This window comes from Bos javanicus, chromosome 11 (assembly GCF_032452875.1).
Source record: "Bos javanicus breed banteng chromosome 11, ARS-OSU_banteng_1.0, whole genome shotgun sequence".
Classification (NCBI taxonomy): Eukaryota; Metazoa; Chordata; class Mammalia; order Artiodactyla; family Bovidae; genus Bos; species Bos javanicus.
The window spans coordinates 28,392,429-28,420,301 of NC_083878.1; the positions used below are offsets into that span (position 1 = coordinate 28,392,429).

The 27,873-nt window shown below is 43.3% G+C and overlaps 1 protein-coding gene and 1 long non-coding RNA gene across 3 annotated transcripts in view; one reads left to right on the forward strand and one right to left on the reverse strand.

The window, feature by feature from the left end:
• LOC133256963 (uncharacterized) overlaps positions 1 to 25,455 on the reverse strand; it is a 36,547-nt gene extending 11,092 nt beyond the window's left edge. Inside the window, exon 1 of the long non-coding RNA XR_009739352.1 lies at positions 23,589 to 25,455. This is a non-coding gene — a long non-coding RNA (uncharacterized LOC133256963). The remainder of the gene's footprint in view (positions 1 to 23,588) is intronic.
• The window catches only part of PRKCE (protein kinase C epsilon), a 541,930-nt gene that overhangs the window by 406,641 nt on the left and 107,416 nt on the right, over positions 1 to 27,873 (forward strand). The gene's annotated exons all lie outside the window — the stretch shown is intronic.

Here is a 27,873-nt window from a genome sequence, read left to right on the forward strand (position 1 = left end):
CATTTGAAGTGTTAGCATGATTCCTGGCTTATAGTACGGATTCCATGCGTAATTTTTGTAGTAGGCATCATATATACTGTTAACATGTCGTTTAGTGATAGTAAGATCGATCATGGCCATGTCCCATCTCTGTTTTAACTGGCTGTGTGATTTTGGTCAAATGACTTAACTTCTCTGTGCTTCAGTTTCTTCATCAGCAACATGAAGATAACAGAAACTAATAAGGCTACTTTTGAGGATTCAATGGGTGAATAATGTGAAATCTTCAGTAAACTATATAACGCATATAATTTTCTGTGATATTTATTATGGTTCTCTTCAGCTTTTCCATTTCTTGCTCTCCTACCTTCTACCAGTTTCTCTGTGCCTCTCACACCTTCCTTCTGTGAGAGTTCCAGGGAACTTGGAAACCAGTTGTCAGTTTTGCCACCGTTTTCTTTTCACAATTGCACTTGCCTCATCAGAGCCTTATGTCCTCACACAGATGTTCCTAAAAACTGTTGTTAAATAAACAACAGACTTACTAATCAGTATCATGTAAGAAACGAGTCGTCAGTCCAGGTTCGATGCATGATACTGGATGCTTGGGGCTGGTGCACTGGGACAACCCAGAGGGAGGGTATGGGGAGGGAGGAGGGAGGAGGGTTCAGGATGGGGAACACAGGTATACCTGTGGCGGATTCATTTCGATATTTGGCAAAACTAGTACAATATTGTAAAGTTTAAAAATAAAATAAAATTTAAAAAAAAAAGAGAGAGAGAGAACTGAGATCTCCGAATTCTTCCATTGGGCTTACAGCACTTCTTAGAAGCTAATAGACATTAAAGATGTCCATCCCAAGGGGAATTTTACCCCAAGATACCCACAAACCCAGAAATGATACCCATGCTCTCCCCGGACTGCTTAGCTAGGCAGTAGGAAAAAAGTCCTTCTCCTCAAATAAACCTCGATCTAGGCCATCCCTTTTATCTTTACTGACCATGTTTCTCTGACTGCATTATGGGTTTATGTTAATAATTGAAAAAAAAAAAAAACTAATTTTGCTCCTGGGGTCTAAGCTGAACCTTTGGATTAGTTCAGCCTTCCTCTTCCAGAAGACTGCTCTGCCTAGTATTCCTTAAAGTGTCTCTTTTCTTATTTATTCAAGAAATAGTTAAGGATGACAATGCTGACATTTGATAAAGCTGCCTTGATTAGGCCCCAAGCCTCAGCTTGCTAATTCACCACTGTTCTGGGAGAAAGATGTCTGTGGTTTCTACTGCCATCTCCTCTCATTGAGGCAGTTCTCTGTGGGTCTCCATGGCGACTTAGATTTATTCATCCTCCGTTTGAATTGGTTGTGTTTCCCAGCTATTATGCTTGCAGGCCTGTTCTGTTTCTGGAATTGCCATTTTTTACCTACTGAGGGTAGGACATTTGATCTTAGCTGGTATCTCAGAACTAAGTTTGACTTCTTAGCCATGGCTGGAAGCTCCCTGAAGGCAAGTCCTGTGTCTTGGGCATCTAAGCCGTACACAGGGTCTGGCTTCCGTGGGTGACCAGGGAACATTAATTAAATTGAACTGAACCAGGCCTTGAAGGATGTTGAGAATTTAGCTTGAAGGACTGGAGAGCTGGGGCCTTCTAGGGAGAGGTTTCTACAGGAAAGAAGAGACAGGTTGGGAAGCAGCAATTACAAGGGGCAAGCTGTAATTGGACTGCAATTTATTTACATATGAGAGTAATGGGAGGGCAGATGGCCATTTGCTTTGAATACCTTAGAACAGTGTTGTCTATTCTGGCTTCAGGTTAGAATCACATGGGCTGCATTAGAGCCATACACCCACCTGGCCTCACCCTAGTTCAGTTAAAATTGAATCCCTGTGGATGAGGCCTGGGGACTCTGAGAACCACTGACTCTGACTTAGGGCTCCTAGGGACACTTTGCAGGCTGTGGTGAGAGCCCCACACCAGGAGGCCTCTGTTACTATAAATTGCTAATGGTCGTGGGGAAATGGCAGAATCGGTCTCTAAGTCTTCCAAACTGGAGTTTAGAATTCTAGAGTGACTCTAGAAAGAATTGGGTAAAAAATCAGTGAAAGAGATCTGTTGATGACACAGCAAAATCGGTAATGACTAGTTAAAATCAGGGCAGCCAGTGCTACAGACTTCTGAAGACCCCGCTGCCCCTGCTCTCCTGTCATCGTAACCCTTGCACTCTGAACATGATTGATTTCTGAATGCTTTCGAACTGATGAATCTCAAGTTTAAGTGTAGTTCAAATGTCACCCTATATCTGCTGCTGCTGCTAAGTCACTTCAGTTGTGTCCGACTCTGTGCGACCCCATAGACGGCAGCCCACCAGGCTCCCCCGTCCCTGGGATTCTCCAGGCAAGAACACTGGAGTGGGTTGCCATTTCCTTCTCCAATGCATGAAAGTGAAAAGTGAAAGTGAAGTCGCTCAGTCGTGTCCGACTCTTAGCCACCCCATGGACTGCAGCCCACCAGGCTCTTCCATCCATGGGATTTTCCAGGCAAGAGTCCTGGAGTGGGGTGCCATTGCCTTCTCCGCACCCTATATCTAGGTCACAGCAAAAGTCACTATAAGTCCCAGGAATGAGAAGTTTTCAAGTTAATTAGGGTGCTGTTTATATTTGCAGTATTCAAAATAAATCATTCTGTTTGTCATATCCTGACTTTTCGAAAATCATTTCTGTTCATGAGTAAGTGACGGAAGGTGTTCATTTCCTAAGTAAGTTAAGGTTTTCCAGGTGTTCAAGTTCATGGCAAGAACTCAGTCTCAAGTGTGTCTTATGTTGGTACCAGTCATTGAGCCGTGAAGTGAAGTGAAGAAGTGAAGAGAAGTCGCTCAGTCGTGTCTGACTCTTTGTGACCCCATGGACTGTAGCCCACCAGGCTCCTCAGTCAATGGGATTTTCCAGGCATGAATACTGGAGTGGGTTGCCATTTCCTGCTCCAGGGGATGTTCCCAACCCAGGGATAGAACCCAGGTCTCCCACATTGTAGGCAGACTCTTTACCGTTCAAATAGCCATAGGACTAGCAAATAATCACCCTTGATTATGGAGTCCTGGGTACACCTATGTCCTGTGTGAGAATTTTAAAGCAATATTGAAACAAAATGCATCTCATGGAAGGATGCACTCATCTGTCTTTTCTTCCATAAGTTATCTCCTGATGCTTGGGCTTTTATTAAGTTGCATAGATTTAATACAGCACACATGCCCCTTTGGAAGAACATACTGGATTTTAAAAGAAAATCACATAAGCATGTTTCTCCTTACACTTGTCCAAATTCAGGTCACATTCACCCTTGCTTCTAGAAGAAAGGCTGAAAACTACAATGAGAAAGTTGCAGCATTTGCAGGAATTATAGGAATCTTGACACATAGTCTCGGACAAGCAAATACTGGCTTGAGTAACCATGAAGGCAGTGACTTTTTTACTGAGCTAATTGCCAAGTCACAAATAAGAGCTTTTCTGCTTAAAGAGGAATGAACAACAGAGTACCAAAGGGTTTTCTTGTGAATACTTTTCTATGTGCATCATAGCAAAGTAGAGATCAGTTTACATTACATTGTTTAGTTAAATTCAGAGTTCTTTGAGCTGGAGGAATTTCACTTAAAACTGCACCACACTCCCGACAATTTCATGTTGGAAAAGCAAGGTTCCATTTTTTTTTTTTCTTTTTGTAAATTTATTTTTTAATTGGAGGAAAATTGCTTTACAATGTTGTGTTAGTTTCTGCTGTTCAGCAAAGCAAATCAGCCACAACTCTACCTACATCCGTCCTTCCTGAGCCTCTCTCCCCTCCCCCAGCTGCCACTCTAGGTCATCAGGAGCACCAGGCTGGGCCCCCTGTGTTGTGTAGCAACTTCCCCCCAGCGGTCTGTCTTACACGTGATGGTGTATACGTGTCAGTGCTGCTTTCGCCATTCATCCCCCGCTCTCCTTCCCATCCCTGCATCCACAAGTCCAGTCTCTACATTTGTGTCTCCATTTTTAACACTTTAGCTTGAAGACTCTCATTTTCTACACTGAAGACACTGTAAGACATTGAACTTCTCTGCGCTGATTGTTACCAAAATGTATGACTTCTGTAACATAGGTTGTGATACAGTTTGATGTGACAGTCTCCTTTCCAGGAATTGTATTTTTGTTTATTTATTTATTAATATATGAACTATAGCTAAACTCCAGAAGCTGACTGCTGGGAATACCAGCCAGTTAACATTAACGTTATTGAAAATAGTAGGTTAGTGTGAAAGGAGAGTCCAAATTGATCAGTTTGCTGTTTATTAAGGGCCTGTGCCTGCTGGTTTTTTATAGCGTGTGGATCTCATTGATTCCCCAGTTAAGAAGCTTCCATGGCTGACCTATATTGTCTCTTTGAATTTCCCATTCCTGTTCATATTTTCCCTCCAATGTCCTAGCCACAAAAGCATAATGTTGCCCCCTTTTATTGTTACTGAGGCGAGAAAAAAAGTTTTTCCCATTCATTTACTACCCAGATGAGTGGAATTTTTTCAGAAGGAACCTTGGTAAGAAGAGCAAACAAAAGTAAATGGGAGAGGTTAGAGTCTAAGATTCTGTTCCAAATTTAAATACGGTCTAGCCACAGAGTAGAATGGCCAGCCAGGCTTAAGTGGTACAAATGCCAGTCTGTGATTCTTCTTCCCTTTGCCTCTGGAGAACCAGGGCCAAAGCCTCCCTGTGCCCTTGAAGCCCATGGTATGTCCACCTCTTGGTCCTTCTGTTTCATTTCAACCAGTGGCCTGAGCCCTGAGCACAGTACAGTCAAGTAGCCAGTGGGAGGAGCAATCTCCTCCAGGCCTTTCCATGGGAGCTTTCTCTCCATCTTATAAAATCTCAGAGGCAAGGGCAGGGGCTCATTTCCCACAGCCCAGCTGTAAAACCCTCTCCTGGTTCTCCCAGATAAATCAGTCTGGTGACTTCAGCCTGACTCTGGGCCTCTTCATGTATATTCCTATTCACAGGCACTGCCCTGGTCAGCATTTTGATTTTCACACGTCGCTCGATCCATGCTGTTGTTTTGTGCATAGAATTTTTAATAGAAGTAAAGCATAGAAAACTTTCAGAAACCATATTGTCCTGTCTGTAGTTCCTACCTTTTCAAGCCTTTTAAAATCATGGTGATTTCCTAAGAGACTCTTTTTGTTTTATAATTTCATTCTAAACTCACAACTTCCCATCCAACTTAAACATTTGAAGTGGGAAAACTCTGTGGTGGGGCCTTTGGGAAAACAGTTTTTGAAAGGTGTTGTGTAAATATGGGATTATTACTCCTCCTTGTGCCAAAATCATGTCAAATAAAACAGTTTCAGATCTGTACTTTTACTGACCCAAAGCCCTCTTTCATCACAATTATGTCCTTAATCTGTTCTAGGATCACTGCCATAATCTTATCACTCTAATTATAGCCCCCAAAAATGTGAAATATGTTATATAACTCAGAGCTTGTTTGGACTTCTTATAGCCATGCTTATACGGCAGAAAAACAAAACAAAACAAAAAAACAACTTTCAGTTCACCCGTGAAGGGGAAGAGTGAGGTAATTATTCAAATTTTTTAAAAGTAATGTTAGAAATGCCCAATCGATATCTTTTTGTAATATATTGCCTTAAATTTTTTTAAATCAATGGGCAGTTACATAGTACACTCCTAGAGATGTGTGGGTCTGAAGGCAATTGCTGCCTCTAATTATTATGGTAAGTAATCCATGAGACAGTGAAAACAGGCACCTCTCCAGTTGGTGGGGAACAGAAGGAAGAATTTGGGTAGAGCGATTGGGACCATGGAGGGGCCAACCTCCATGGAGACAATGGTGGGGCCATAGATCCCACTGTGAGCAGAGGCTGCATTGCTGGATGACAAAGCAGAAATGTCTTTGCTCCATCTGCTTCCCCTGGCTGGAGGAGCAGGTGTGAACCCATCAGCAGGTCCAGAGTGCCATCTTTGAGTGGTTGCTCCGCAGCTGTGTGTCCTCGTGGGTGTATGGCACAATGTAATGGTTTTGTCATTCTCATGGAGGGGTTCCAGCATCTTTCCTTGCAAAATACTCAGGCCAATGGCTGTGCTAGTTTTCCCCCCAGCCCCCTCCCCCAGCATCTGCTAGTCCCTAGACTGTTGTTACATCTCAGAGAAGGCCAGCAATGGTCTTAACCAATCTCACATGGTTCTCAGGGCTCTGATTCCAGAGTGACAGCTCAATTTTTGGCTGGAGCCATTCCATGTAATAAATGCTATCGTATAAGCTGTGACACAGTCCCGTTTTGTTTTGGCCATGCGCCGTGACTTGTGGGTTCTTAGCTCCCCAACCAAGTATGGAATCCCAAGCCCTCGGCAGTGAAAGTACGAAGCCCAAAACTCTGGACCAGCAGGGAATTCCCTGTCGTAGTCCCTTGTCTGATGCCAGCCAGTGCTCAGAATTTTCTCCTCGTGGTCTTTCCCTGGAGCGGAGGGGGTTGCTGATTTAGCATGTGGTTATTCAATTTAGTATTTATGTCTTGCAGTGTTTTCAGTGCAAAGTCCTGTAGAAACCTGGAATGCCCAGCAGCTCCTGACAGCAGTAGGAATGCCGTAGAGTCATCATATACAAAAACTTTCGTTTATGCTCATTCGTTGATTATGAATGTGATTGGCAAATAAATTAGGACAAATGAGCCATGGAGCTGCTCACACTTAGGGGTTCTCAGCTCCTCCCTGCCTCAAACAAGGGGATCTCCTCAGGTGGAGCGGGGGGGAGTCATGGCTCTACACCGAGCAGTTCTAGTGGATGTTAGATCCTGTGCTTGTATTTGATTATCCTATGGTGTACTATATTGAGTATGTTGTATGTTTGTACTATTTTATTTTACAGAACAGTATGCACAAAATCACATTTCCTGTATACTACAGGCTAGTTAAAGCAGCATTTTTTTTCAAACTCCAGGTTGTGTTTTTGACTAGTAGGTCATGAAATTCACTTAGTGTGTTTCTATGAACATTTTTTCTTTAATGGAAAAAAATAGGATAGAAAATATGAGAGTACAGCTGAATCTTCTACAGGTAGTAAAGATAAGAGTTGTATTGGGAAACAATTTCAGTTACTGGTTCTATGTATATGTGGGTTTTGACCTACAGTGTGGGTCCCTGCCAGGGGGAACTGAGTCAGCAGGTGAGGGACCAAAATAGCATACCTAGAGGGCAAGGGCAACTCCTGGAAGGAGGTCTGACTCACAGAGGGTTTCCCCGCTGTCACAGGAAGATGGTATCTGATGGTAAATCCCAGCCTAGCAAGCGGTAGCTGGGATTCCATCCTGGTGGAGTTCGTGGGGTGAGGGCCCAGGGCAGATGCTATTCATAAAAGATCAGCTGCCATCCTGTGTTCCAGGCAAATTGGCTACTCAAAGCTTGGCCGATACCAGACTCCCATCTCCAGGCTGGCTTGGCATTCTCCAGCACCCCTGTGTGGGCCCTGGGCCTTGTCTGGCCTCCAGGGCTAAATGTGACTATTTGTCAGCAATACGTGGTAACACTGAGCTCCATGGGGCAGTGTTTCTCAAAAAACAGCCCAAAGAACTTTGGCTTCACATCAGTGTCATCTGCTGAAGCAGAACCTCTGGGCTGAGTCCCAGGTGATTTTGTTAATAACAAATCTTCCAGAAGAGTCTCCTGCATATGAAAGTTTGAGAATCTCAGCTTTAGGATTTCTTTAATATACACATCACATTGAAAGATGGAAAAACCTAAGCCTGGAGAGTTATTTTTTAATATGGCTTAATTTCAGGTTCTTCTTCTTGGTCAGGGATTTTACATACCTGGTTGAAAACTTAAAAGGGGGTGAAAAAGTCAACTGTTTATCCAGGATAGCTCTCCTCTGAAGGCCAATATCTTGGCACAACCCCTTCGGGAATCCTCCTGAAAATACCCTCTGATAAACACAGAGTTGGATGGGATTCAAGAGGTATTCCACATTCTCTGTTTATTTCTATGATGAGTGAACATCGTTGAAAGAGCCCTATATCCATTTTCATCTGTTAATCACCAAGAAGCTCTTAAAAACTCTTCCTGGGTCTGACACTGAGCATTCTGCCCCTTTCCGCAACTCAGCACGGAAGGGCCATGCTCAGCCTTGTTCTCTTGTCCCTTATCCTGTAGTGAATTCTTCCTAGGTCAGGAGAGATGTATCTGATATCCAAGGTCTCTTTGAAGGAGAGCTCCTGTGGCTTTTTTTTTTTTTTCCTGGAGACTCGGCCTACCTGGCCATATTTATCCCCAGTTAGAGAAGTTTAAAGGCACAGGATTAAGAGGAGGCCAGGCCATGCAAGCCATGGGCTCTCCTTGAGCTGGGCCACATCTGATAACTCTTTGCTGAGCTGTTTTCTAAAAACTCACCAAAGAAAGAGTACAGAAATCTCATTTCTAGTTGGCCAAGGGAACCCAGGGCACTTGACTTTGATGAGATCTCATTCATTTCAGTTCAGTTGCTCAGTCATGTCTGACTCTTTGTGACCCCATGAACCGCAGCACATCAGGCCTCCCTATCCATCACCAACTGCCAGAGTCTACCCAAACCCATGTCCATTGAGTTAGTGATGCCATCCAACCATCTCATCCTCTGTAGTCAGGATCAGGGTCTTTTCACATGAGTCAGCTCGTCGCATCAGGTGGCCAAAGTATTGGAGTTTCAGCTTCAGCATCAGTCCTTCCAATGAACACCCAGGACTGATCTCCTTTAGGATGGACTAGTTGGATCTCTTTGCAGTCCAAGGGACTCTCAAGAGTCTTCTCCAACACCACAGTTCAAAAGCATCAATTCTTCAGCACTCAGCTTTCTTTATAGTCCAATTCTCACATCCATATATGACTACTGGAAAAACCATAGCCTTGACTAGACGAACCTTTGTTGACAAAGTAATGTCTCTGCTTTTTAATATGCTGTCTAGGTTGGTCATAACTTTCCTTCCAAGGAGTAAGCATCTTTTAATTTCATGGCTGCAGTCACCATCTGCAGTGATTTTGGAGCCCAGAAAAATAAAGTCTGACACTGTTTCCACTGATTCCCCATCTATTTGCCATGAAGTGATGGGACCGGATGCCATGATCTTAGTTTTCTGAATGTTGAGCTTGAAGCCAACTTTTTCACTCTCCTCTTTCACTTTCATCAAGAGGCTTTTGAGTTCCTCTTCACTTTCTGCCATAAGGGTGGTGTTATCTGCATATCTGAGGTTATTGATATTTCTCCTGGCAATCTTGATTCGAGCTTGTGCTTCTTCCAGCCCAGCATTTCTCATGATGTACTCTGCATAGAAGTTAAATAAGCAGGGTGACAATATACAGCCTTGACGTATTCCTTTTCCTATTTGGGACCAGTCTGTTGTTCTGTGTCCAGTTCTAACTGTTGCTTTTTGACCTGCATACAGATTCCTCAAGAGGCAGGTCAGGTGGCCTGGTATTCCCATCTCCTTCAGAATTTTCCACAGTTTATTGTGATCCACACAGTCAAAGGCTTTGGCATAGTCAATCAAGCAGAAATAGATGTTTTTCTGGAACTCTCTTGCTTTCTCCATGATCCAGCGGATGTTGGCAATTTGATCTCTTGTTCCTCTGCCTTTTCTAAAACCAGCTTAAACATCTGGAAGTTCACAGTTCATGTATTGCTGAAGCCTGGCTTGGAGAATTTTGAGCATTACTTTACTAGCGTGTGAGATGAGTGCAATTGTGTGGTACTTTGAGCATTCTTTGGCATTGCTTTTTTTGGGGATTGGAGTGAAAACTGACCTTTTTCAGTCCTGTGGCCACTGCTGAGTTTTCCAAATTTGCTGGCATATTGAGTGCAGCACTTTCACAGCATCATCTTTCAGGATTTGAAGTAGCTCAACTGGAATTCCATCACCTCCACTAGCTTTGTTCGTAGTGATGCTTCCTAAGGCCCACTTGACTCCACATTCCAGGTTATCTGGCAAGGGGCCGATAAATACAATTAACCTGGTGATGCAGGTGGACTTTTATAGAGCAGTGAAGACTCGTGGCTGGAACAAGAAGGTAAAGTACATGTCTAAGAAGATGTGGTCCTGGGAGGTCACCTCCCCATCTGCAAGCCCCAGAGCTCACAGTGCTGTGTCACCCACACATGGAGGGGTTTTGTGGCTGCATTATGGATAATGTACTGAGTTAGAGACTGTGTAGAGCTCAGGCCATTAATCCCATTTTAGATGTTAGATATTGGAGAAGCTGTGCATTTCGAAACACTGAAGTGGCTCAGGATAAAACCTCAGCAATGTCTGTTGTTTCACTTGTTTAGAGCTTCAAATCAGAGCAGTTCCCTTTCTCTCTTTCTCTTACTTAATTAATTAGCTCATTTATTTTTAAGTGAGAAAGCTGAATAACTCAAAAGCAAAAACTTGGGGGAAATTTTTTGTCAGAGACTCTATCATGGCCTAAAAAAAAATCTCATCAGAATATCTCCATTTTGACTGCTGACATTTGACCTGCATACAGGATGTTTTCTCTCAAATACCAAACAAATCCTAGACAATTTAATCTGAAAAGTGAATATTAAAATGCAATTCTCTCTTTTGGTTTCACCCAGACCAGCGAGGTGACTCATTAAATGTAAAAAGTGTTTTGAAAATTAGAAGGCCAGCATACTTATGTTAACTATTATCAGCTGTCATAAAATCAGTGTCTCTTAATTTAGAATTAAGAATTCTAAATTGAATGGGCAAGAATTCCACAGATAAGCCCACCTGCCCACTGCAGCAGGGTTTACTGACTTGCTTAAGGGCACATGAGGAAAATGAGGAAGAGGAAGATTAAGTTCTGTGTTCTGTTTTTTCTGACTAGCTGTAGGATAGCTAGATGATGATCCTTTTGTGCCTCAGTTCCCTCATCTGTGAAATGGGTTCAACATTCCTTGCCTATTCCATTCAAGGCTGTCCTGAGGTTTAAACAGCAGCATTTGGAAAAGCCCTATGGGTATTCATGAAATGGAAAGCTCCCACCTTGTGTTCTTTTAATATTTTATAATCTCCCGTCCACTTTTTCACTTCCTCATCTTCAACAGGGACCCACGTGGGGCTCACTGCACTGTGTCCCACCAGCACCTCTCTCCTTGCACCTCCCCCTAGGGAGCTGGCTTTCTGATGAAGGAGCACAGAGGGATGGGCAGGTTTGCCCAGCACAGATGTCTGCCCAGTCATCCTTGATCACTTTTTTCCTAATGCTTGGCCTTTTCAGGGAGAGTCGGGTGATTGGTCCTGCATGGGGGTTTTGGTATCAGTGAAGGAAACCAGCGTCTGACAGGTGAGCTTTTCCATTTGATAGGAAATACGTTGTGCTTTCCCCACCTGGGCAAATCGGCCAATCCTGCAAGACCCAACTCAGTATGACTCTTGCCCTCTTTCTCCTCCTTCCAGAGAGAATGCACTCTCCCTTTCCATACCTCCACATGGCAAAGGCCAGACCTATGGCCGTGGGTTATATGACTTTCTAAAGATGCTTCATTGTATGAGTTTAGGAGGAGGAATTCAACAAAGGTTCTAAAAACTGTTTGGTTGGCTTGTCCCTGTAGTCTATCATCCCAGGGCCTTCCGTGGAATCCCCTGATGGAGATGACTTGACCTTTATGTCAGAGTCAGACAGACAGAAGGACACAACAAGGCTCTTTCTTTCTCCTCTGGATCTAGCTTGGGGCAGAGTTGTCTGTCCAAGCCCATCTTTCCTGGAGTTTAACTGACCCCACTCCTTGCTCTGTTTAGTGGTCTCCAGGACTGCAGAGTTTCTGCTGAGAAGCTTCCCAAGCGGTCACTAGTTCCCAACGAGGGAAGACTGTGATGGAAGCCCCCACCCCTGGATCATACTGCTCTGGTTTCCTTCCAACCTTGCCAGTGCACACAGCCCAGCTCTCTGTCAGGCCTCCAGATCCTTTAAGCCTCTATTGACTCAGAGTGGTCTGAGATAGAGTGAAATGGGAGAGTATGCACCAGATTGGGGCAGAGCCCTTTACACACACATTTTGCAGTAAACTGTAAGCCCAGATCAGAGTCCAGGCCATGAGGAGCCAGGCTGGATTAAGCCTGAGTGGTTTCCAAGAAGCCCTCTGGTCAGTAGGCGCATCGGTGAGTTTTATGCCTACTGCAGGGAATACCTTCTGGTCTCCTTGTCACTGTTGGGACAGTACCCTCACCTGATTCCATGTAGGTCACCAAGGGTGCAGGGGCCTTGCCTCCACTTTTCTGTGAGCTCTTATAAATCCTACCTGTCCTAGAACATGTGTCTAGATCTCCTCTCATTGGTTTCCCTCTTGCCTTGTGCCATTTAGCTCTTGAGGATGTAGCATTTTATGTTCCATGAGTTCTGATTCCCCATCATGCCTAGAAGACCTCCGGGTCAGACCCAGGCCCTGGTGTCTGCTGACTCCAGCACAGAGCTGGCTCCCATGAAAGGGGCCATGAAGCGCAGTCCTCAGGGCCGGAGCTGGAGGCTGGAGGATAAAAACGAAGCCCCTGCCTGATAGGGAAATGCTGAGCCCTTGCTGGGGTCCCTGGGGCCTGGCACTTTCTCCACTGGCCTCCCGGTGCCTCCTCTGCCGCCCTGTTCCTGAGGTGGCTCAGGTGAGCTCACAGCCAGGGATGCACAGCCCGAAATCCACAATGCCACTTCCCTTCCATCCTGTTTACCTTTCACAAGAAAAGACCCAAAGCAGGAAGGCTTAACACAAGCACTGCCACCAGGACTCTGGCACTGGCCGTTTCTTATGGCCTTTTGTGATTGTCGAGTTTACGAAATCTAAGTCACCAGTCCTCCTTCTAATCCCCGAGCCGTGAGAAGCTATTGGAGTGTTTGCTGTCCCTGCATGCCTGTCCCAGGGCACACCTCAGCTCTGGTGTCCCACCCATCAAAAGGTGTCTAATTTCTGTAATCATCTCCGAGTCTAATGGCTTTCAACCACATGGGTTGCAGCCGAGAGAAAACATCATTTCTGGTCATTTGGTTTCCTTTCCTGCCTTCCCCACCTCCTCTGTCTCTCCCTGCCCCTCCCGTGGGAGCTGATGGATTATAAAATGTTAGGTGTGACCTTGGGGTTGGGGGAGGAACAAAGGCTTCAGCTTCCCCCTCCCTCCCACTTCCCCAGCGAGGGCCCCTTGATGAGGTTCCAAAGGTAATGGGGCAATTTCAGGACACAGCCACCAGGGCCCGGAAAAACATAACTTGGTAGATATTTGGTTTTTTCCAGCCATGTCCCAGGAGTAATTGGGAGGCACACTGGCATATTTTGTGTGTGTCTTCTCCCTTTCTCTTTATATCAAAGCTTCACTATTTTCTAGGAAAAAGCAAAAAACAAAACCAACCAACAAAAAATCACAGTGATTTTTCTCAATGCCCACCACAGACAGAGGCATCTCCTGTGCTGCCCTCTGAGAAGCCCCACAAAGGCCCTGGTTCTTATTTATCCTCTTCTGCCTCCCCTGCACTTCCACCCGGTGCCCACAGGGGGCGGAAGGGAGGGGCAGCTTGTGTGTCACGCTGGGTTGGATGTTATTGTCTGAGGCGAGCCCACAAAGACGTGTGGAGATGGTTTCAAGTCCTCCCACCGGAACTACGCTGGTGACAGCTTCTCTTTGTTACTGCAGTTCTCAAAACACTTTCAGCTCATGTCATTTGATCCTCAGATCTGACCTTCCCAACGAGGGTACCAGGAGTGGGTTGGAGACGGGCTGTGACGTGGCTCTGCCTGTCAGCTCCGGGGACAGCGCTGGGGCAGCCCTGGGTGCTGCGACCCTGGGCTGCTGAGTCCTGGTGGTGGGGAGCTGTCCCCATCCCTCCGTGTGTCACACACGTGCTATCACAGCCTCCCTGAGCCGAGATCATAATGGTTGGGAGGCCACAGGCAGGGCAGGAGTCTTCATCTCACTTTACAGATGAGAAAACTGAGGTCCAGAGATGTGATGTGTCACAGCTAATCCCCTGAGTGTGAGGCACTGTCCTTGCCATTCTTCCCACCAGCCGTGGATTTTAAGGTGGCTCTGATATTTGAAGTCATGCTACATATCACTTTCTTAGGGGCTGTTCTATCTCTCTGGTGCTTTAACTTTTGTAGGCATTGTGTTTTTTGTTTTTTTTTTTCAGGCATCACTGAAGTAAAGTGAGAGACAAACACTCAGGCACTCAGGGATGATTTCCAGTGCAGAAAGAGAGAGAAAAGAGAATAGCTATATAATCTAAGGAGCTATTAGTGTCAGCATGATCCCCTCTTCCCTTTGGTCATTGAGTATATCAAAGGTTTGAGCCTCTTTTGAGAAGGCAGTGTGTACAGATAACATGATCCTGTATGTAGAAAATGTTAATGAACACACACACACACACATACACAAAGAACCTACTAGAACTAATAAATGACTAGAGGAGGGCCATAGGATGTGAGATCAATATATAAAAAACAGTTGTCTTTCTATATACTAGCAGTGAGCAAACCACAAGTGAAATTTAAGAGTTCCATTCACAGTGACATCAGAAAGAATTAAATGCTTAGGAATAAATTTAACCAAAGGAGCTGGGGACTTATATACTAAAAAATACAAAACATTATTGAGAGAAGTTAAGGAAAATATAAATAAAGGTAGAAACAGTTCATGTCTATGGATTAAAAGACTCGGTATCGTTAAAATGGCATCTCTTCCCTAATTGGTCTACATATGCAACACACTTCCTATCAAAATCCCAGCAGACCTCTGCAGATATTGACAGTCTGAACTTAAAATTTGTATGGAAATACAAAGGACTTCAAATAGCCAAAGCAATCTTGAAAAAGAAGAGTAAAATGGGAAGATACATGTTTCCTGTTCTCAAAAGTTCCTCTAAAGCTACAGTAATCAAAACAGCATGGCCCTAGCCTAAAAACAGACACACATGTGAATGCATCAGAACTGAGGACTCAGAAACAAGCCTTTACATGACTGGTTTTCGACAGTAGTGACAAGACCATTGAATGGAGAAAAGAAGATGTTGTCTTTCCAACAGATGATGAACATTTAGATTGTTTTCCAACACCATACTCGAAAATGAAGTCAAAGTGAACCCTTCAACAAGAGCTGCTTCTCACACAACTTCCTGTGAAGTTACAAGGATGAGAATGTCAAAGGCTGGGAGCACCAGCACAAGAGACATCGGTAGGAATGTAAGAGTATATTTTTGTCAAGAGCTTCAGTGATTTCAAAGAGGTAACTGCAGGTGGGAGGAAAAAAGACAGTGACAGCATGGTGAGAAGTCAGTCCTCCTCTGAGGAGGAAGAATCTTTCTGTCAGTCTTCAGACTCCACTAATCATTTGCAGCCTAAGAAATCTGGGCTCAATAAGGGACCTCACCAGGTTCTTAGGGACCTTACTTTTAAATATAAAACAGCTACTTTTTATTTCAAGTTCTTCTTATTTCCTATGTGTAGGTCTCCCCATCCCCTACCCAACGTCCTGGTGAAGTTGGAAAAGAGTTACCATTATCTTCATTTTAGCTAACAGTTCTCTCAGGCTTGCCGTGCGCCAAGCTCGGCTCCCAGCACTCCATAGATTATTAAGACACTGAATTCTCACAACAGCCCTAGGAGGTAAATCCTGTTATCATTCCTAGTTTTCAGATGAGGAAATTGAGGCCAAAGTGGTTTTGTGACTCACAGCTAGCCAGATGCAGACCTGGGAGACAGATTCCGGCGGTGTGATTAGGGGACCAACTCTTCCACACCCACTGCCGCCTCTTACCACTCGAGTTTGATAATTGAGGAAATTGTAGTGCAGGAATGGTAAGTGGTTGTTTGGGATTGAACAGCAAGTGCTATGTCACTTTATCTAGAGTTTTTTTTCTGCATCATGTGCTCACCCTATCCTCCGCTAAGAACACAGAGCCCCCAGAGGTGAGGTGTTAGGTAGACAGGAATTACAGAATGAAAATCTTCATTCGTGCATTCAACCTTTAGGGCAACTCCTGTCCCAGTTTAGAATCTGCATTTTCAACCATGCACAGAATCCTGGGGTTCAAAGACTTCTCTTAGAAATCCTCTAGTTTGGTCTCTCCATCAGGGCTAAAACTTCATCAACAGCTCTTCTGCAGCTTCTTCTTGCACATTTTCTACAGTAGGAAACCCACTACCTTGTAACTAACTGTCAGTCATTTGAGATACCTACTAGCTAGAAAATTCTCCTTTTGGAGCCCTGGTTGGTATTGGCATTGCTGTGACTCTCATTCTCAGTTTTGGTTCTGCCCTCTGGAACAATGCTCAGTGCGTCTAATTTTACATGCCAGTCCTTTGTACAGTTAAAAGCAGGACTCAGGAGTCCGATCACCTGGGTTTGAGTCCTAACTCTGACACAAACATGCTCTGTAACCTTAGGCCTTAGTTTCTTCATCTGTAAGATGGAAACAAGCTGTTTAGAGGAGGCATCAGATAAGCCTCATCTGCAGGAGTTCAATAGATTGTTCAATATTACTATATTTAGAAATAATAATTATATCCTTTCTCAGTCTTACTTCTTCACTATCAGTATCCTGATTCTTTAACCTATTCTTAAACTTTATCTCTTGACTTTCAGGCCAGTCACTTTTAGGTCTTGCTCTTCTGGGTGTACTTTATCTTCAAATATCTGTCCCCGAAAACTGAAGCCAGAACCAAGCTCAGTGACCCCTGAGCCACCTGACCATACCCACTTGTGAGCAGAGCATAGAGTCCCTTTTGGATGGGGCTAGTTTGTCTTCTGATAAAGCTGTGTTTCATGAGTAGTATCTGGAGGGATTGCATCCTGCCTCCCTCAAATCGCCTCTTTCCTTTTTCAAAAGGTATTGTATTAAGACAGAAATTGGCAGCAATTAGTAAATTTAGGTGTTTCCAGGTTTTAGAGAAGGCAATGGCAACCTACTCCAGTACTCTTGCCTAGAAAATCCCATGGACGGAGGAGCCTGGTAGGCTGCAGTCCATGGGGTTGCTAAGAGTCGGACAGGACTAAGCAACTTCACTTTGACTTTTCACTTTCATGCATTGGAGAAGGAAATGGCAACCCACTCCAGTATTCTTGCCTGGAGAATCCCAGGGACGGCGGAGCCTGGTGGGCTGCTGTCTATGGGATCGCACAAAGTCGGACACGACTGAAGTGACTTAGCATCAGGTTTTAGATCCTTCCCTTTTGAATTACTATTCATTAGAAACTTTACTATGCATTATGAGTAACTATCTCTTTACCTAAAAATAAATATTGGATACTAGTCAAGCCTGGAGTTAGATTTTGTCCTCATCATACCATCCTTTCAGTGGGTGGTGACCAGGCTGAAATCACCTCCTCACATTCTTAAAGGTGGCTTTCGACCTTTTCAGTTTTAGTGGTGGAATCACAATGAGAAAAACCACATATATAAAACACATGAACGCACTTATGCTCTGGCTGAAACTTGGGACTTTTTAATCCCAAGCTGTTTTAATCAGTGTTGCTACAAGGGATCACCTCGAAACTTGGAGGCTCAGCTGCTTGGTTCTGGCTCAGGGAAGTCAGGATGTGGTTGGAACAGTGGGGGTGACGGAGAGCTGAAGTACCTGGGGGCCCTGAGAATCAGAAGAGCAATGGCTTATCAAAAGATCTGAGGATACATATCTGTGTTAGGAGCATTCACAGTGCTCTTGTAGTAGCTGAAACGCAGGAGAAGCAAAAGGCTACTCACCAGCTGACTGACAGATGAACGTAATAGATTCAGACCTCAGGAGTTGCCTCTGATCTATTGCCTTTCCTCTGCTCCTTCTTTGCCCTCGCTTAGAGCCTTGGAACAGCCAAATAATGAGTGAATTCTTTTTTTTTTTTTTTCAATGCTTTGCAGTTCCAGCTAGAAGGAACTTCAGATGCCATGTAGTTCAATTCCCTTAAGGTTTACTGGCCTGGAGCTCATACAGATGGGAGACGTGGCTGGAGGGAGGGCCAGGTTTTGCAGCTTCTGCAGGGAGCAGGTGACTTCAACTTTCTCTTCTGACAGGACACAGATGTCCTGGGCTAAGTGGCCTTCAGTGGGTCAAGAGAAGAGGAGTCATCTCTGGAAAGCTGGACCAGGACTGGCTGGGGTCCAGGCGCTCATTGTGTGGGGATGCAATGAAATGTTTCCAGAGGAACTAGCTCATTGTTTAGGATGCTAAATATTTGTTTGATCAAATCAAACTTCAACTGAAGAAGCCAAAGGATCTGAATTTTAAGTCCCACAAACCTGACTTGGAGGGAGTAGGGAAGAGGGGGTGAGAGTTGTTTCCAGTCAGAAAACTGTGGGAAAGATGCTAATGCAGGACACTGCACGTCATGTGGTGAAAGGGAACTTGTGCCCCCACTGCAGCAAGACAGACGGAGGCACTGCCAGTTTTCCAGATGTTCCAACAGCTTTACCACTTGCCATGAGTTCAATCACATGGAAGGAGTCTTTATTCTATTATTTGAAATGATACCTTTAAATGAAATAAAATAGTATTGATGCCTATTTTCCTGCACTTTGTTTTCCTTTGGCCACTAAGGTTCTCTTTTACGACTTTTTGGGCATAGTGACCTCCGTCTGTAAATCATTCCATCAACCAGGGTGATCCTTGTCATTCAGCTTCTTCAAGGAAGCATGGCTGTAAGTGATCAGTTGGTTCTTATGGAGTGACTGATGCAGAATCTGATTCATAAAAAATACCATCTTCAAGACTGTTGGGATTCATCTTGCTTCTGCAGGGATTAGTGATTTTGCTAATGGTTCCTGGTCAATGGGAGAGGCATTTCATCATTTTGGTTATCCTCTGCTGTGCCTCTGCATCTTAATATTCTCTAAGCTCAGTGTCTGGTTTGGGCCATCTGCCCACCACTTGTGATGTGATCCTTTAAGACAGTATCTGAATTACTTTCTAAATAAACTAAAATTCAAGAGATGTTGGACATTTCAGAGATGAGTCAGCAAGTATTTCTTGTTGCTAAACTGACATTTCCAACTTGCTTTATGCCAAGGCCACGTGTTTGCACTATTCCCACGTATATGGTAAAAATGAAGACTAAATAAAATTTAAAACTCTGAAGGACTAAGGAAAATAGGAATTGAATTAATTGAACTTGAATTATTCTGTATTTTACTAACTTCAGAGAATATTTTTGGCTTTGAATTGTGTGCTTTTAAATGTTAGGAGGAGAGAGATTTTGCTGTGTATCTTTTCTCTAAAGAACACACTACATCTTTCAATTTAGCAATGCATTTTCAGCCCCCAACTCTCCCAGAATTGGGCTTAACAAAATGAATGACCGAGGAAGCAAGTTCATGTATGATCATTACACATAAAATCAGACAGCCCTTCCCTTCCATACATACTGCCTGGACAGTCCAAGAACCTGCATGACTCTGTCCATGGTTTCACGATCCCTGCTGTAGATGAGACTTTGGGTGCCAAGCAGCAGAGGGTAAGTCTCAGAGCTCTACCACCCCTCTGCAGCCCACGGACACGCAGAGACAGAGAGAGCCAGCATCCTGGGGAAATGGGCCAGACCAGTGAAGGCAAACAGTACCCACACTGTGCAGCACAAGCTTTTCAAAGCAGTCCTTCCCTCCAGTGCTGCCGAGTTACAGTGGGCCAATGGGAGCCGGGCTCTGGAAGAGTGCTGTATGCTTCTAAGATGTTCAACCCTGCTCACATTGAAGGTATCTGCATCTGTGTGTCCAGCTCAGTGTCCAAAAGAATACTCAGTCTAGTCCTGTCCATCTTGTGTTCAGATTTTAATTTTTTTCTGTAATTGTGTCCTATTTGTTCTAAGTTTTTCTATAAATGTTTTAGCATTGTTCTCTGGTTCAGATAACCAGTTCTCTCTGGTACATTGTTCTGCTGAGGTCAGTGTCCTGGAGCTGTGGTTTCAGGCTGTTTATAATAAGGGAATGAAACCTGCAGAGCAGAGGACTCTATAAAACTATACAAGAGGAAGCCCCTTTTATTCAAGGGCGCCATGGGACTTGGCTGCCTGGTGGCTGGCCCCTAGTGAACCTCCTTGACATCTAAAATTCCTGGAGGAGAGTTTTAAATCCTCTCTTTTAGTTGTTGGGGGAAATTGGGACTGGAAGTCAGAGTTTCCTGGATATTAGCATCACACTTACTTTCTCAAGCACTTTTTCAGTATCTTCCTCTCATTTAACGCATGAACAAAATATTTCTCACTCTTCTGCTAGGTATAAAGCACTGCATCAGGTGCTGGAGATGAGTGAGATAGACACAGCTCCTGCCCTCAGCAAGAGGGCAGGATTTTAGCATTTCAGGAACAAAATCTGACCCAGTGTGCCACTAGTCGATGTGTTTTGGTGACGGGGCCTCCCTGTAGGTGCTGCCTCATGGAATGTGTCTTGCCTGATCTATCTGGTCAGCCTCCTCAAGCCAAGTGTTTCCCTTAGGAAGCCGCAAGAAGCCCAGCAAGGCAAGAAAGTCTTGCTGTGACTCTCAAACTCTCCCTGGGAAGTAGGGACTGGACACAAACTATGAGGAATAAGAGGTAAATAGGAAAATTGGACCGAATGAGGGCTGAGGTTCTCTGTATTGTAATAACGTTCAGTTTTATTTTGGATTGACTACATCTTCCCTCACTTTAACACTCATATTCTTTTAGCTAGGAGTTGAAGGATAAAAATTCGGTTCATTAATGAAAGTTTTCCTACATTTAAAACAATGGCATACAATCCTTCAAACATGTGTCTCATTTAACTAATGTTTTCTTGGAAATCAGAAAGCAGAGAGGTAAAACTCATCTTTTTCCCTCCCCCGCCCTCCCTCTATGATCCAGTTGCCGAATAGCTTGCAGTTAACTGCTTTTGCCACTAGAGGGTGATCATAGTCAGAAAAGTAGAGCTGAGACGTCAATACTCAACCAGGGGAAATTGATGAAATAGCAACTGGTTATTATGTTTGATGGATCCAGGGTCAGAAAGAGCAAACTGAAGACAAAATGCTTTCAGCTTAGCTGAATGAGAGAATTTCTGATATTCCAGAAGAAGAGATTTTGGAATTGCCATATACTTTTTTTATGAGCAAGATCCTGAAGTTAGGCAGTAAAGAATGGACAGAAAGTCAGGGGCAGAGCAGTGCTTTTCTTTTAAAAATAGATACATAGAAGCATGTGTTTGTTTGTTCCTACTTGGTGTTTTTGTTTTACTTCTAAATTGAGAACAGCTGAAATAATTTCTAAATTGTTCTGGACTTTTGAGCACAGACTCCCAGACAGTTTCTGTGGTCTGGGCCTTCAAAAACCCACCTGATGAGAGATGAAGCCCCATCTTCCGAAAGAGCTATTTGAGGCTCTCTGAAGCAGCTAAAGCTTGTTTGTTTTTCCTTGCATTTGAAAATGGAAGTCAAGCATGCTCCTGGGACACAGGATTCTGCCACTGTGACTATCTTGAAAGGGGCAGGAAAGGATTTGCACAGTTTTGCCAGACAGAGCAGTAACAATCTCCGTTCCTAGTGACTTCTAAATTGGAGTGGCATTTTTCCTATCAAACTCATTTGAGAAACAAATTATCCAATAACTCAGGAAGAGGGTGAAAGATTCATTTCTGATGACTTCACAGAATCCTAGTTTCTCCCTGAACCCCAAGAGACTGGAATGGGGTTTTAGTCCTCAAACTTGTTAATTTTTATGTATGTAAGAATGGCTAACTGCCTTTAAGATACAGTGTTATTCCTCTGATATCCCCAAATCATCTAAATGTATTTATAAAAGAAGTTCACATGAATTTCAGTTAATGATGTGTTTCTTAATACTGACTGATAGGTAACCCAAGTTAATTAGATTTCCTGACACTGATGGTTTCTTTAAAACATGGTATTAAATGATAATGGAAAGGACAGTCTTGGCAACAAGTGCTTAACCAGTTGCTGGAGGGATTTAGATGATCAGCAGCAGCCTGCAGCAATTAGATAGAAGAACTAGGGAGGTTCAAGGAAACATTTTCTAAGGCTGACTATATTCTGATTGGGGTGACAAGCTGTGGGAACTGGAAAGGGCCTCCTGGCTTAAAACCTGGTGGCACATAAACTACTACAAGGGGCATAATTTTTTTTTTTTTAATTCTCTTGGGTTCTCTCTTTGGGCTCCTTAGTACTATAAAAATTGTGGGGGGTACAGATGGGGGGAGGGCTGTTGCTGACAGCATGCAGATGTCCTTCTTCATTTCTAACCAGAGTGTGAAGGAGAAGGTGTTGACTTTCTAACTTGCAAGGTCATGCTCTTAACTGATTTTTACCCTTGCGTATTCTTGACCCTTCAAAATATTTTTACTTCCTCCACACTTCAGAGCTAGGATCATAGAGGGTCTGATAATAGTTCTCCAAACTTCTTATATTCAGATGGGTAAAGGAGTGGGCGGTTGATATAATTTATCATTTATTTAAACCTAAAAGCCTCCTATTAAGAGGGGAAAAGGAAAGAGGGAAGCACCTGTTTAAGACCTGTGCCTTCAAAGAATGCTGTTTATCTAGTATCCACAGAGCAAGGAATGTGTCTACGGGTGAACTAAACTCCTCCAAAAATCTCAATAAGAAAGTGTTTGGGGTTTGTCATAGCTTCTCACATACTCTTGAAATAGTCTCTTTCCCAACAAGCAAAAGTAGACGTCATATATCACGCACAGACTTTCTCTGATTCCATCAACAGCATTTCTATCTTACTGTCTGTCACAATCCGAAAAAAAAAAAGAGCACAGCAGTTTTGGTAAATAATTTGTTATTATTCCCATCTAGATAGCCAGCTCTTATTTGTGGGTGAGGACCATAGTTCAGATAAGATCTGTTGTAATCTGAAGAAATTACTGTTCAGACGTTAGAAGAACCCTTTTTAACCTTCTTATTCTATAATTAGCTACTTCTGACATGTGTTGGCTTTATCTTAATGATCAAGATCTGATGTCACTAGAGGTTAGAAACACATATGAAAAAGAAAATTTTAATATTTTCCAATTGGAAAATTATCCTGAAATATTTGCATTATATTTCCAAGCCATAAATGATCACAGGTGCTTTGAGTCATGGTGCTGATTCCAAGAAAGTGTTTGCGCAACTTTAGAAAATAGAACAGACCAGTTGATTCATGCTTTAGCTGATGGTATTGTCCCCTGGGAAGCTGAAGCACCCTTGCCTTATGCACATGGGGCTGATGGAGTGCTGCTGCTTAATTTGTCTTAACTCTTTTTTTTGAGACTGTGTTGCATGCCACCCCTCCACCCCAGAAGCCATTTGCAAAGATCCAGCAGCAACCCTCCAGAGATTACTGTTTCACAGACATTCCAAAGGGCTGGATGGCGCTAGCTCAGCCATTTTAACCTTGGCATTTCCCTTAAGAGAATATATCAGTAACAGACTGTGATCTAGAGGAAGAATGTGGAAGTGGTAAGGGGCTTTAGGGATCTTCAGGGAGAAGAGATAGCCCAGTGCCATATTGAGTGAAGGGGAAGCATTCATAAACTTCCTTTCCTGTGTCTTGCTGTTTTCCCTGATTCTGCCAGCACGCCCACCTGAGTGCTGGCTTGGCTTAAGTCAGCCCAAAGGAAATGTTAAAGTAATAAGAGTCACCTACCTTTATTTAGATCTTGCTTTCCTGCCCTTCCATTCTTTTCCCCCAAATTTATGAGTGAAAACAGATAAGGAGAAGTTGAAGTGGCCAAGGCTGTAGGTTGCATCTTAATTTTGAGATCTCTGGGAAAGAGGAACCACCTATTCCAATTGAGAATCCTAAGCTTATATTCATTTAACAACTCTATGATACCCAGTACAATTTGTTCAAATAAATCGTGAAAATAAGTTATGTCTAGTGCTCAGGGCATAGTTTGTGAACCGGTTTGTCATCTCTCGTGAACTTTCCATTTGGGTGATCAGAACAGGGCAGAAGTTTCTCACTGTGCTGTTAGGCTGCCGGCAACTGTCGTCGTTGGTTGACCCTGGGTGGTAGGTACGTGGGAACTTGGTTGAAGGCTTCACAGAGAAGAGGAGAGCTAGTCCTATGGTGAGGCCTGCCTGTGGGTTGGTGGAATGAAAGTGAAAGTTGCTCAGTCATGTTTGACTCTTTGCAGTTGGACAGTCAGACTCTATAGTCTCTTTGTGACCTCATGGACTGTACAGTCCGTGGAATTCTCCAGGCCAGAATACTGGAGTAGGTAGCCTTTCCCTTCTCCAGGGGATCTTCCCAACCCAGGGATCAAACCCAGGTCTCCCGCACTGCAGGTGGATTCTTTACCAGCTGAGCCATAAGGGAAGCTCAAGAATACTGGAGTAGGTAACCCGTTCCTTCTCCAGCAAATCTTCCTGACCTGGGAATCAAACCGGGGTCTCCTGCATTGCAGGTGGATTCTTTACCAGCTGAGCTACCAGAGAAGCCCATGGGTTGGTAGAGAGTTCTTGCTAATGAATATTTTGTCAGTGCTTCTGTTTTAACCAAGTTGGCAGCGTTTTCTATTATCCACACAGATACACAGCAAAAGAAAACTAATGTGGGCAATTAGAATTGGTAGTAAATCTGAAATATACAGAATGTATTCAAAAAGATGACAGGAGTTAGAACTGCTCACAGGTGGTTGCCAGGCAGTTTCCTCAGAACCTTCCATGATAAAGTGATAAGGTTAATTATAATCAGCACACTTCCCAAATGGATGGGTACTATCAATGTGCTTTAAAATGTGCTCTTAAATTAATCAGAAAAGTTTGTTACAGTTGAGCATTTGACTTGGCTATGAATTGGCTAAGCAGTGTATTTCTTTATAAAAATATATTTCCAGTTTGTTCCTGTTCAGACTACCAGAGTCTCATATTTGAGCAAATGCCAGACTGATGACATGTACGAGATAGTGAGGCCTTGTCCATCAAAATATTTTGGTGCAGTGGTTTCACGAGAAAAGAATGGTTTTAAGTAGTGCTTTGGAGCCTGAGAAACAGTTTCAGCCATGCCTGGGAGGCAGAGGTGAGAGGGTATCTCTCAGCCCAAGGGAGCAAACTCTGTGCTGTTTTAAAGTCTTTTTCACTTTAACTACATGTTCAGGTACTCAGATGTTGACCCAGCCTAGGTGGTAAAAAATGGAATCTCATGTTTAATTTCAAGGGTAGACACCATCTTGGAATTTGGGAACAATTTATCTGTTGGGCTGTCTTGCATCTAGTAAGTGCTAAAAAAAAATTATCTGCCAGAAGTTAGTTGGTTTTATGAAATGAATGTACCAAACTTCCAGTTAGTTTAGCAGAGCCTGGAAGCCCAAAGTTGCGGGATTGCCCATCCTTATGGAGGCAGTTCACTTTAAAATAGTCCCTTAGCTCTCCTCCCACTTGGTAAACCAAGAATCTGATGCAACAGAGAGGAACAGTAAAAGTCATGCAAATCTGGAAATATACCCCTTTTCCAAGCATTTGTTTAGAGTTTCCTGGCATTGGATTGTTTATAAGTCAGTATTGCAAGAGAATGCACATTTTCACATAATTCTGTGGTTGAAAACAGTTTCTTCACCAGCTCACTGATTATTTCTCTAAGGAGTTAGTCAGAAGGCAATTGAAAAAAATTTTTTGTTGTCCATGTGAGACTCTGGTGGTTTGCTTGTACTTTGCATCACTGGGGGTGGATTTCCCCTGAGGAATTCTTAAAAGCAGGGTCATGAATGGGTATAAACCTAGGCTGGCTTGTATCCAGGATGGAGAGAAATATTCCACTGGGGTGAGCCACTTAGTTAATCAGCCATCTAACTCCTGAACATGCCTGCTCAGTTAGGTCCAATAAAGGATTTAAGAAAAGACCTCAGGGGCCACTCTGAGAAGCAAGACCATGAAATGGTTTTGAATCGGCTTGTCTAGAGTAATGCCACTGACCCATTTTAGAAATTTGGGCAATCCTACCTAAGTAAAACCAAAATTAAATACATTGATTGGAAAATCTAACCAGTCATTATTAATCAAATGACTATTATATGCAAGGTATAATTCCTGCTCTCAAGGACTGAGAAAGCCCAGTTTAAGAAGTAGGATTAAAAAAAAAACAAAACAAAACAAAACTGAGTTAAATAACCCTCTTTGCCTTAATAATGTAAATCTATGGTATAAGGTTATAATGTACAGGGTATGACTAGTCATCACACGGGTGGTTTAAATACTGCCATGAATTCACAGGAGGAAGAGTTTTCTAAATACTGTCTTCACTGGAAAAGGCATCACCAAGGAAGAAGAGAATAGAAAGTATTTGACAGGTGGAGAGGAGGAACTTGGAGCAGAGTTGCCAGGATTGTTCAGAAGTGAACAGGAAAAATGAGTGGTTGCCATATGAAAAAAAAATCAACTCAAGTAGGAAGCAGTGCTGTGCACGCGCGACTCTTACAACCCCATGAACTGTAGCCTGCCAGGCTTCTCCATCCATGGGATTTTTCAGGCAAGAATACTGGAATGGGTTGCCATTTCCTCCTCCAGGAGATCTTCCTGACCCAGGGATCAAACCCACATCTCTTGTGTCTCCTGCATTGCAGGCAGATGCTTTATCCACTAAGCCATCAGGGACACCCAAGGAGTAGTAAGATAGGCTGAAATTTTTAGATTACCACCAGACTACGGGCAGTTCTAACCTGAAGTAGTCAAAGTGGGATCAGTCAAAGTGTGATTCCTAGACTAGCAGCACTGCATCTCCTGGGAACTTGTTAGAAATGCTGAATCTCATGTTCCAACCTAGACCTACAGACTCAGTATTTTTGGCTGTGTGGTTCAGGAATCTGGATTGTTTTTTGTTGTTGTTTTTTTTAAAGTGTCCAGTTGACTCTTGTGCATATTAAAGTTTGAAAAGCATGACTACTGGCAATTTGGGTTTTATTCCAAATGATTGAAGGCTCTTGAATGGAGAAGTAGCATGTTTTTCAGTGGGGAAACAAGTCAGTGCCTTTTACATGGAAGACATCCTCCCTTATAATCCTCCCTTACCTACTGCTTACCAAGATGAAATCTCTCCAAATCCAAGTCACATAATTGGTACAGTCATGTAACTGTTCTTTGGAGTGGTTTCTGAAGGCTGAGTCTAGATCTTGTCAATGTAATGGTATGATATGCATCTATTGTATTTTATATAAGTTGGGATTTTTTAAAAGTGTGTGCTTTACAAGAACTATATGAATCAGCAACAATAACAAATTTATATGGTGCTTTATAGGTTAAAACATAATACTCATTCATATATTTCTGACCATTTAAAAAATTCCGACTATTTTGAATCAGGTTGTTTATCTGGCATTTATCAGGAAATTCAGATTTCCATGTTACAAAGGTAATATGAGCTCTTGTAAATCAGTAAACCTTTTTGATAGAAAATTTTTTCCAGACTTTATCATTATATTATCATTAATACTAGTAGGACAGGGGAGCCTGGTGGGCTGCCGTCTATGGGGTCGCACAGAGTCGGACACGACTGAAGCGACTTAGCAGCAGCAGCAGCAGCAGCAGGAATACTATATAATAAAATTAGCATGTATTTTTAAGTGTTGGTAGAGTTTTGAATGTTACTTTTACTTGGTGACTTTGATATAATAATACCTTCAAGGCTGAAAGAAGTTAGGACTGTTGTTCCCGCTTTAAATAGCCCCAGGCTGGCAATTTTTTGATCAATTCTATCAGTCTCTTTTATCTTTATTTCCCACCCTGAGAAGACTCTTGAGAGTCCCTTGGACTGCAAGGAGATCCAACCAGTCCATCCTAAAGGAGATCAATCCTGAATATACATTGGAAGGACTGATGCTGAAATTCCAATACTTTGGCCACCTGATGCGAAGAACTGACTCCTTGGAAAAAGACCCTGATGCTGGGAAAGATTGAAGGTGGGAGGAAAAGGGGACGACAGAGAATGAGATGGT